This window comes from Bos indicus x Bos taurus, chromosome 1, assembly GCF_003369695.1.
Source record: "Bos indicus x Bos taurus breed Angus x Brahman F1 hybrid chromosome 1, Bos_hybrid_MaternalHap_v2.0, whole genome shotgun sequence".
Classification (NCBI taxonomy): Eukaryota; Metazoa; Chordata; class Mammalia; order Artiodactyla; family Bovidae; genus Bos; species Bos indicus x Bos taurus.
The window spans coordinates 87,485,165-87,495,706 of NC_040076.1; the positions used below are offsets into that span (position 1 = coordinate 87,485,165).

Here is a 10,542-nt window from a genome sequence, read left to right on the forward strand (position 1 = left end):
AGAATGGTCTTGGTCGGGTTAGGCAAGGCATGTGGCATTTCAAACCGCAAAGAGTGGAATGCCGCCTGTTGGGGACGAAAAGGGCAGCCGTCCGCAATGCAGGAGGGGAAATTTAAAAGATCGCGGATCATTCTTAGTCTTTATCCTAATTCCCTGCCTCAAAAAATGTTGGTGGAATGAATGTGACATGATGGCGGATTGGATTAGATGATTTCACTTTTTCTGACCTTGAGTTTCTAGGAGCAGATGTAGAGAGGATAGCGACTGAACTGAACTGAACTGAACTGACTGAAGTAAACTTGGAAACGGGGTGTGATCACACGTTTAATATTTTTGACAAAGAGTTAAGGTTGTTAGTCCAAATTTACAAATTAGTAAAGTGAGCTTGTGAGGGTGTAGAGGCTAGGTTTTATTCATTAATGATTGTTAAGTGGATGATGCGGCCCTTCTGGATTATCATGTGCCCAAGGTCACTAGTAGGACTGCAATACGTGTTTTTTTCTTTCATCGTGTGTGTGCTTTTCTTGGTTATCACATACTAACCAATCAACCACCAGATAGTAATAATCATAGACCTTAATTGGACCCCATCAGCTAACTCCCAGGAGATAAAATCATATTTGAAAGACACACTAGTGTGTGAGACAATTTTTACAATCTCATAACGTTTACGTGTGTGCTCAGCTCAAATAAATATTTACGAATGCTGACATGGCCTGAATAAAGTACGAAGAGGTTTAGAGGCACATTTTAATCCTAGTATAGTTAGTTATGGCACGGAATAGGGAATTGACACAGGTTTCTGGAATTTGTAAAGAACAGAGTTTCATTCCCCCCTCTCCTGGAGGGTTGTTTCTTGACCAGATACTGTGGGGGCCACAAGGGGGTGGTATGGAACCACTTTTAAGGCCCCTTCTCTGCCTACAGTGATGAAAACCAGGCGAAGGTCCTGGGTAAGAGGAGGTGGTTTTGCCCGCCAACGCCTTGGTTCCGCTAGCGTCGTGCTCTGGCCTCGAGAGCCTTTCGCGCTGGCAGCAGCTGGACATCAGCTCACTGTTGGCTAAGCCGACTCTTCTGAGAACAAGCTCATAGAAAAGGTACACCTCAACTAAATGTGGACTTTATTTCTTTCACCTCTTCTCTGCCTGGGACAGTAGTGTAATGAATCTATCTTTGATTTGGAGTATGTTTCTTTATTGACTTAAGAGATATTAACCTGTTTTCTATTGGTTTGTGAATAATAAGATAATTCCCACAGTGAGCCTCTGTTAAATAAATTACTGGCAAAGAGTCTCACGCTCTGAGCATAATTTGCCAAAAACCTGAGCACTTTATTTTTTGTAAACTTGAATATGATTCCTGGCCATTTTTATTTCTTTTGTGAATGATCAGTTTATGTCCTTTGTCCATTTTTCTAAGTTTGTCTTTTTTTATTTTTAAATTTTATTTTATTTTTTAACTTTACAATATTGTATTGGTTTTGCCATATATCAACATGAATCCGCCAAAGGTATACACATGTCCCCCATCCTGAACCCTCCTCCCTCCTCCCTCCCTGTACCATCCCTCTGGGTCGTCCCAGTGTACCAGCCCCTAGCATCCAGTATCGTGCATCGAACCTGGAGTGGCGACTTGTTTCATATATGATATTATACATGTTTCAATGCCATTCTCCCAAATCATCCCACCCTCTCCCTCTCCCACAGAGTCCAAAAGACTGTTCTGTACATCAGTGTCTCTTTTGCTGTCTTGTATACAGGGTTATTGTTACCATCTTTCTAAATTCCATATATATGCGTTAGTATACTATATTGATGTTTTTCTTTCTGGCTTACTTCACTCTGTATAACAGGCTCCAGTTTCATCCACCTCATTAGAACTGATTCAAATGTATTCCTTTTATTGGCTGAGTAATACTCCATTGTGTATGTGTACCACAGCTTTCTTATCCATTCATCTGCTGATGGACATCTAGGTTGCTTCCATGTCCTGGCTATTATAAACAGTGCTGCGATGAACATTGGGGTACACGTGTCTCTTTCAGTTCTGGTTTCCTCAGTGTGTATGCCCAGCAATGGGATTGCTGGGTCATAAGGCAGTTCTATTTCCAGTTTTTTAAGGAATCTCTACACTGTTCTCCATGGTGCCTGTACTAGTTTGCATTCCCACCAACAGTGTAAGAGGGTTCCCTTTTCTCCACACCCTCTCCAGCATTTATAGCTTGTAGACTTTTGGATAGCAGCCATTCTGACTGGAGTGAAATGGTACCTCATAGTGGTTTTGATTTGTATTTCTCTGATAATGAGTGATGTTGAGCATCTTTTCATGTGTTTGTTAGCCATCTGTATGTCTTCTTTGGAGAAATGTCTATTTAGTTCTTTGGCCCAGTTTTTGATTGGGTCAATTATTTTTCTGGAATTGAGCTGTAGGAGTTGCTTGTATATTTTTGAGATTAGTTGTTTGTCAGTTGCTTCATTTGCTATTATTTTCTCCCATTCTGAAGGCTGTCTTTTCACCTTGCTTATAGTTTCCTTTGTTGTGCAGAAACTTTTAATTTTAATTAGGTCTCATTTGTTTATTTTTGCTTTTATTTCCAATATTCTGGGAGGTGGGTCATAGAGGATCCTGCTGTGATGTATGTTGGAGAGTGTTTTGCCTATGTTCTCCTCTAGGAGTTTTATAGTTTCTGGTCTTACGTTGAGATCTTTAATCCATTTTGAGTTTATTTTTGTGTATGGTGTTAGAAAGTGTTCTAGTTTCATTCTTTTACAAGTGGTTGACCAATTTTCCCAGTACCACTTGTTAAAGAAATTGTCTTTAATCCATTGTATATTCTTGCCTCCTAAGGTGTCCATAGGTGCATGGATTTATCTCTGGGATTTCTGTTTTGTTCCATTGATCTATATTTCTGTCTTTGTGCCAGCACCATACTGTCTTGATGACTGTGGATTTGTAGTAGAGCCTGAAGTCAGGCAGGTTGATTCCTCCAGTTCCATTCTTCTTTCTCAAGATTGCTTTGGCTATTCGAGGTTTTTTGTATTTCCATACAAATTGTGAAATTGTTTTTTCTAGCTCTGTGAAGAATACTGTTGGTAGCTTGATAGGGATTGCATTGAATCTATAGATTGCTTTGGGTAGTATACTCATTTTCACTATATTGATTCTTCCGATCCATGAACGTGGTATATTTCTCCATCTATTAATGTCCTCTTTGATTTCTTTCATCAGTGTTTTATAGTTTTCTATATATAGGTCTTTAGTTTCTTTAGGTAGATATATTCCTAAGTATTTTATTCTTTTCATTGCAATGGTGAATGGAATTATTTCCTTAATTTCTCTTTCTATTTTCTCATTATTAGTGTATAGGAATGCAAGGGATTTCTGTGTGTTGATTTTATATCCTGCAACTTTACTACATTCATTGATTAGTTCTAGTAATTTTCTGGTGGAGTCTTTAGGGTTTTCTATGTAGAGGATCATGTCATCTGCAAACAGTGAGAATTTTACTTCTTTTCCAATTTGGATTCCTTTTATTTCTTTTTCTGCTCTGATTGCTGTGGCCAAAACTTCCAAAACTATGTGAAGTTTGCCTTTTTTTTAAAAAATTAAGGTTTTAAATGTTTTATCTGAGATGTATGTTACGTGTGTTTCTTCCTGGTTTGTTTTTACTTTCTTTAATGGCACAAACATTTAAAATTGTAAAATCAAGTCTGTTATTCTTTTCCAAGTTCTGTTGTTGCCTTACATTGAAATAACCTTTTGTCCTACACAAGATCTGGTTGCATTTTTTACTTTAACTTTTTAATTGATCTGTAATTTATTTTGTGAGATGTGATGTGAGATGAGGAAAACTTTTTCTGTCGTATTTCTTTTTTCTTACTTCTCTCCATTTTGTATAACAGCCTGAAATAAAATTTCTGAGAATAACTTCATCTGACATTCAAGTAACTTCCTAAGGCATTCTAATTTTAACTGCATCTGCATCACTAGGAGGTGATTGTTAAAATATAGAGGCCTGTGCTGTAGCTTGGGAGTGTCTAGTTGGGTAAGTCTGAGATGGAGCCTATTGTTGTTCAGTTGCTCAGTTGTGCCTGACTCTTTGTGACCCCATGGATGCCAGGCTTCCCTGTCCTTCACCGTCTTCCAGAACTTGCTCAAACTCATGTCCATTGAGTCAGTGATGCCATCCAACCATCTCATTCTCTGTTGTCCCCTCCTCCTCCTACCTTCAATTTTTCCCAGCATCAGGGTCTTTTCTAATGAGTTGGCCCTTTGCATCAGGTGGCCGAAGTAAGTATTGGAGCTTCAACTTCAGCATCAGTCCTTCTAATGAATATTCAGGGTTGATTTCCTTTAGGATTGACTGATTTGATATCCTTGCAGTCCAAGGGACTCTCAAGAGTCTTCTCCAACACCACAGTTCAAAAGCATCAATTAAGAGTTTCTAACAAGTTCTCAGGTGATGCTGCTGCTGGTGGTGCAGGATCACACTCTGAGAACCACTAGCCTTTAAGGCTTTCCCCACCCAAACTCTCATTAGTTAAACAGTACAGTACTTTTCACTATTCCATAGATAGACACTGATGCTGAAGCTTCAATACTTTGGCCACCTGATGCGAAGAACTGATTCATTTGTAAAGACCCAGATGCTGGGAAAGATCGAAAGCAGGAGGAGAAGGGGACCATAGAGGATGAGATGGTTGGATGGCATTACCGATTGGAGGATGAGTTTGAGCAAGTTTGAGCAAGCTCTGGGAGTTGGTGCTGGACAGGGGAGCCTGGTGTACTGCATTCCATGGATCACAAAGAGTCAGACATGACTGAGTGACTGAACTAAATAGGTCTAACTCTTTCTCTTTTGTGTGTTTCAGTATGTTTCTTCCACCTGCAATTCCTTTCCTTTGTTTATATCTATAAGATCAAGCTTGCACTTTATCTCCTTTCTATGAAATCTTTGATTTTTCCTAGTAGAGATCTCTACCCACTCCAGTGTTCTTGCCTGGAGAATCCCAGGGACAGGGGAGCCTGGTGGGCTGCCATCTATGGGGTCGCACAGAGTGGGACACGACTGAAGTGACTTAGCAGCAGCAGAGATCTCTGATCACTCTTCTAAGATTTTATAGTATTTGGTGCATTAGTCCTCTTACCATCAAAGATGCATTTATTGTGGAAATGATGAAGCTTTAAGCTTCAAGTCCCTGCCACTGCAGGAACCTCTTCTAGGATAAGGTACTTAATTTAGCATTTATAATTTTGTTCTTTTTCTTAAATTGGTCCCCCCAATTTGCATAAGCTTCTGTCCTGACAAAATTTGACTTCACCCCTGTTTATCATATCATCTCTCCACAGGCTTTGAATTCTGGTTTTGTTATATTCCAGTCTGTTCCATCTCCCTGCTTAGCACAGTGTCTTGCATAAAACCTCAATAAAATTATTCACTCTTTATCTACCTTATGTCCAGCACTGTGCTAGGTACTGGGGATACAGTATGAGCAAGATGGACATGGTCATTACCTTGCTAGTCTTTACATTAGAGGAGATAGGTAATTAAACAGCACTGGAATGTGATGACTCTCCTGTGACTCTCCTGTGAAGAGGCTAAGCCATGTCAAGGGAAATTGAGATTAATAAAGGATGAAAAAAGCATTTCCCCAGTAAGAAAGTATATTTGATATCCCTGGGAAGAAAACTCAATAATTGTTTAGGTCTATGGTGGGCATTACTAATGTCAACAATCTCCCAGTTTCTGGTGCTCTCTACATAAGGCATATATTTCATCCCTCATATCACTGAAGTTGGGTAGAGCCATATAACTTGCTTTGGTCATTGAAATGTCAGTAGACATGCTGTGTTAGTCCTACATGGAGGCAGTTCATTTCTGGTGCTTGTTTCTCTAGCCCTCTCTTCCTTTGTCTGGAGAGCTATCAGGACACAAAGCAGATGTAATGAGAGCAAGAAACACACCTTTGTTGTGTTAAGTTGATAAGTTTTGGGGATAATTTCTTATAGAAGAATCATTTTTCATCACTGACTAAGACAAGGGCTAAATTTATACACCCATTCCATTTGGTCCAAGGCTTGGGAGAGGGATCCAGGTGGTTACAAAGCTGCCTAGTGGCTGCAGAGGGGGGCTTCAGGCAGAAGTCCTAACAGCAGAGGGGCTCCTCAATGGCTTCTGGGCTTGGAGGCTCCTAGCTGTGCTTGCGTGCTAAGTCGTTTCAGTTGTGTCCAACTCTTTGTGACTCCATAGACTATAGCCTGCCAGGCTCCTCTGTCCATGGAATTCTCCAGGCAAGAATACTGGAGTGGGTTGCCATGCCCTCCTTCAGGGAACCTTCCCAACCCAGGGATTGAACCCGAGTCTCATATCTCCTGCATTGGCAGTCAGGTTCTTTACCACTAGCCCCACCTGGGAAGCCCAGTTGTGCTTGAGGGTGAACCTTTCCAAGAAATACTTGCCCAACCCAGCCTGGGGTCCAGCCAGAACTGTGAAGGTTGGTCAGGTGGTCACCCATCTTCTTGATGAGTTTCACCTGCTTTTCCAGGAAGTAGCTCTCCAGGAAGTCACAAAGGCGGGAGCCTGCAGGGGCAGAGCCCAGGGCATGCAGATCTGAAAGGGTGGTTCAGGTTCTTCTCCTTGAGAGTGGCGGTTTCCATAGTGTCCTGGGTTTTACCCTACTCGTCTTGAGATGGCTTTTGCACATTCTGGAAGAGGGTGTGGCTGCCGTGCTGGTTTTGCCTTTTCAAGGTTTGATGTCCTTGTGCTTCTCTTGTCCAATTCATGGAAAAAGTGGCCTATATCCTCCAGAGCCACATCCTTGCAGTCAAAATATCAATAGAAGCCCAGACAGAGACTGGTTGTAGAAGGACAGATGTAGGTTGACCAGATGGTTGATGGTGGCCTCCACCTTGGTAGAGTAATTCTGGTGAATCTGGGAGCTCATGGTTGATTGGTAATGAGGAATTAAGCTCAAAAAATGGTGTTGTCTGGTCCTGGTGACCAAGGATAGCTGGCTGAGTGGCTGATTCCAGAGGTTGCCACTGGAAAAAAAGGTTGGAGGGTGGTCAGAGGCTGGAACAAAAGGCATCTCTCCATCTGTTCCATCCAAACACTGTTGAAGCAAAAGAGAGATCTGTGGGACTGCCAAGTGCACCAAGTGTGTAGCAATCTTATCAGGCCACACTGAAAACCTATATAAATCGGTTAGAGCTGTAATTTTCTTGGAGTATTTTCATGTAGCTCTTCTCATGTCTTATACCAAGTGGTACCAAATTCTAAATGGTGACTATAGGAGCTGCTTTTGATGCCCAAAGCTCAGCTTCTCTGTACTCCAATGCTGAATCAAATCTTGGGACAGAGTTTTGGGTGAAGTAGAAAAGGCTCATTTTATTGCTTTGCCAGGCAAAGGGAGACACCCTCAAAATCATGTGTCCTTCCCTTGGGGAAGATAGTGAGAAGGTTTATATTTTCTAAGAGGGTGTGATCAATTTATGGACATTCTTCTGATGGGTTCTGGTGAGGTAAGTAAGAATCAGCATTGTCAACCTTCAGGTCCAATTAATCTGGTGTCTACATGTTTGTAGGTAACATACTGTCATAATCATTAACTTCTTCCACCTAGAGAGGGTTTCAGTATGTGCAAAACAACTCAAACACATTGTTGTGTGTATCTGTTTTGGGGAAACAGGTCCTTGCCCCAAGGCTGCTCTTGAATGTTTCTCCTGGTCTTATATCCCCTCCCTTCCTTAATTAATAGCTACATGAATCTGCCCACTGGAACTCAAAGAAGGTCATGAAGGCTAAATGAAATCTGTTTCCTATGATCAAAGAAGTGGGGATGGGGGCACAGAAAGGCTCTGTTCCCAGGAGCCCCACGGGGCCCTACATGGCATCACTTTGATCAGGAATATCCAGAGTTTACCTGTTTTGAACTTCGATTAGTCTAAACTGACTAGCATTGCTTTTCCTATTGGCAATGGGAGTGAAAAAATCAAAAGATATGATTATTTATAATGGTCACTAATCACAGTAAAACACCACCTCCTAGCAGTAGTGGTTAGGAATTCTCTGGGGTCTTCCTCAGTAGACTGTATGCTTAGTGAAGGTAAGAAATGTCTGTCTCATTGACTGCTAATCCCTAAAGCTTGCCTAGTGCAGTGCTGACAGAATGATCACCTAACATTTACTGTAGGAATGAAGCACAAAAGAAAAGGCTGCATGAAATACTTACGCGGTATAAATATTTGTACAAGATTTAGTCCATTTTGTGTGTTCAAAGTACGTTTAATAGTAAAGATTACTTACCAGGCATTCCTCTCATATTCAACTTCCCCCTCAAATATGTTTTGAAATGTTAAATCTGTTTTGAAATAGGAAAATTGATGTGAAGTCTTAAGGGGAAGGGTAACATCAAAACAAGCTTAGCTCATTACCCTTAAAGCTATAAGATTTTCAGGTACTTTGAAGCCATTAAGAAAAGAAAAATGATTTAAGGAGGAACATCAAAAGGAATGTAAGTCATGATTTTTCTGTGCTTCACAGATGTAAAATCCCTTTGAGAATTTTTATGGATTGTGTGTCATTGATTTACTCATAAAAATGATGAGGTTTGGCATATTCAAAGGGTAGTTTACTTGGACAGTAATCTCACTTAAATTTATTGTTTCTGCTTTTAATCTGATGTCTTTTGGATATTTTTCTTGACTTTTATAGATTTTCCAAATGTATATAAGAATAGAGAGAAGAATAAATGTACCCTCATATACTCATCGTCCCATTTTCAATAATTACCAAACCATACACTACTTGTCTTTTCTTTTTTCCTTTGGTTGTTCTGCCTTCTCTCCCTCCTTTCTTTTTTTTTTTTTTTTTTCCTTTTTCAAGCTTTTTGAGGAAATCCCAGTAAAACTCCTACACAATTCTCTATAAAATATGGACATCTTATGTAAAAACATTTCATTTTCATACCTAGCAAAAAGAACAGTTATTCCTTAATGTCATCAAAGACACAAATTTCTGTCTTGCACATGTCCTTTTTTTCAGTTTGTTGAAAAACAAGATTGAAGCAAGGTCTATAGTCAAGCCTACTTGTCATGTTTCTTTAGGTACAATTGACCTGGAAAAACCCACTTCCTACTTTTTTTCTTTCATTGATTATGGAAGATGAACTTGTATTTTTTAAAATTTTCAAATATTATAAATTTTGTTACAATTATAATTCCAAAAATTTGCACTTTAAGGAATTTTTCATCTCTTAGTCTTTGCTAGCTTACAAAAAGAAGGAAGACTCACAAAACAAAACAGCCAGGCTTATGGGGTGGGAGGGAGAAACTACTGAGCTTTTGTTAATTTATCTGGCTCTGTAATATTAAACTGATCGAGAGGTCTCATTTTTCAAGGAAAAACAAAACATTATTGAGTACAACTAAGTAGTTCAGTGGAGAAGGAAATGGCAACCCACTCCAGTATTCTTGCCTGGGAAATCCCATGGACAGAGGAGTCTGGAGGGCTATAGAACATGGGGTTGCGAGGGTCGAACACGACTTAGCAACTAAACAACAACAACAAGTAATTCAGTCACATTTTCTAAGCTTATCACTATTAACATTTCTTGTTTCTTTGGCTAATTAATTTTTATTTCTGTAAGGACCTCTGAAAATTAGAGGTTAAAATTAAAATCATTGAGACTGAGATTTTCAGTTCCCTGTATACATATATCTAACCTTCTTCGTTATGAACAAAACCCCAACTTGAGACATAAATGCGTCCAACTTAAAAACTGCTTTCCAAACAGTATGGTTCCTCAGAAAAGTAAAAATAGAATGACCATATGATCCAGCTATCCCACTCCTGGGAATATGCCTGGACAAAACTATAACTCAAAATTATACATGTACCCCTATGTTCATAGCAGTACTATTCACAATAGCCAAAACATGGAAACAACTTAAATGTCTATCCACGATGAGTGAATTAAGAAGTGATATCTATCTATATGTATATCTAGATATACAACAGAGACATCACTTTGCTGACAGAAGTCCATATAGTCAAAGCTATGGTTTTTCCAGTAGTCATGTATGGATGTGAGAGTTGGACCATAAAGAAGGTTGAGCACCGAAGAATCGATGCTTTTGAACTGTGGTTCTGGAGAAGACTCTTGAGAGTCCCTTGGACTGCAAAGAGATCAAAACAGTTCATCCTAAAGGAAATCAACCCTGAATACTCATTGGAAGGACTGATGCTGAAGCTGAAGCTCCAGTCTTTGGCCATCTGATCAGAAGAGCTGACTCATTAGAAAAGACCCTGATGCTGGGAAAGATTGAAGGCAGGAGGAGAAGGGGACGACAGAGGGTGAGATGGTTAGATGGCATCACTGACTCAATGGACATGAGTTTGAGCAAGCTCCAAAAGATGGTGAAGGACAGGGAAGCCTGGCATGCTGCAGTCCATGTGGTTACAAAGAGTCAGACACAACTGAGCAACTGAATAGCAACAAATATATATATATATATATACACACATACACACACACACACACA

The 10,542-nt window shown here is 39.9% G+C and overlaps 1 pseudogene; it reads right to left on the bottom strand.

The window, feature by feature from the left end:
• Positions 1 to 651: 651 nt before the first annotated feature.
• Positions 652 to 7,070, bottom strand: LOC113897879 (annotated as a pseudogene).
• Positions 7,071 to 10,542: the final 3,472 nt, after the last annotated feature.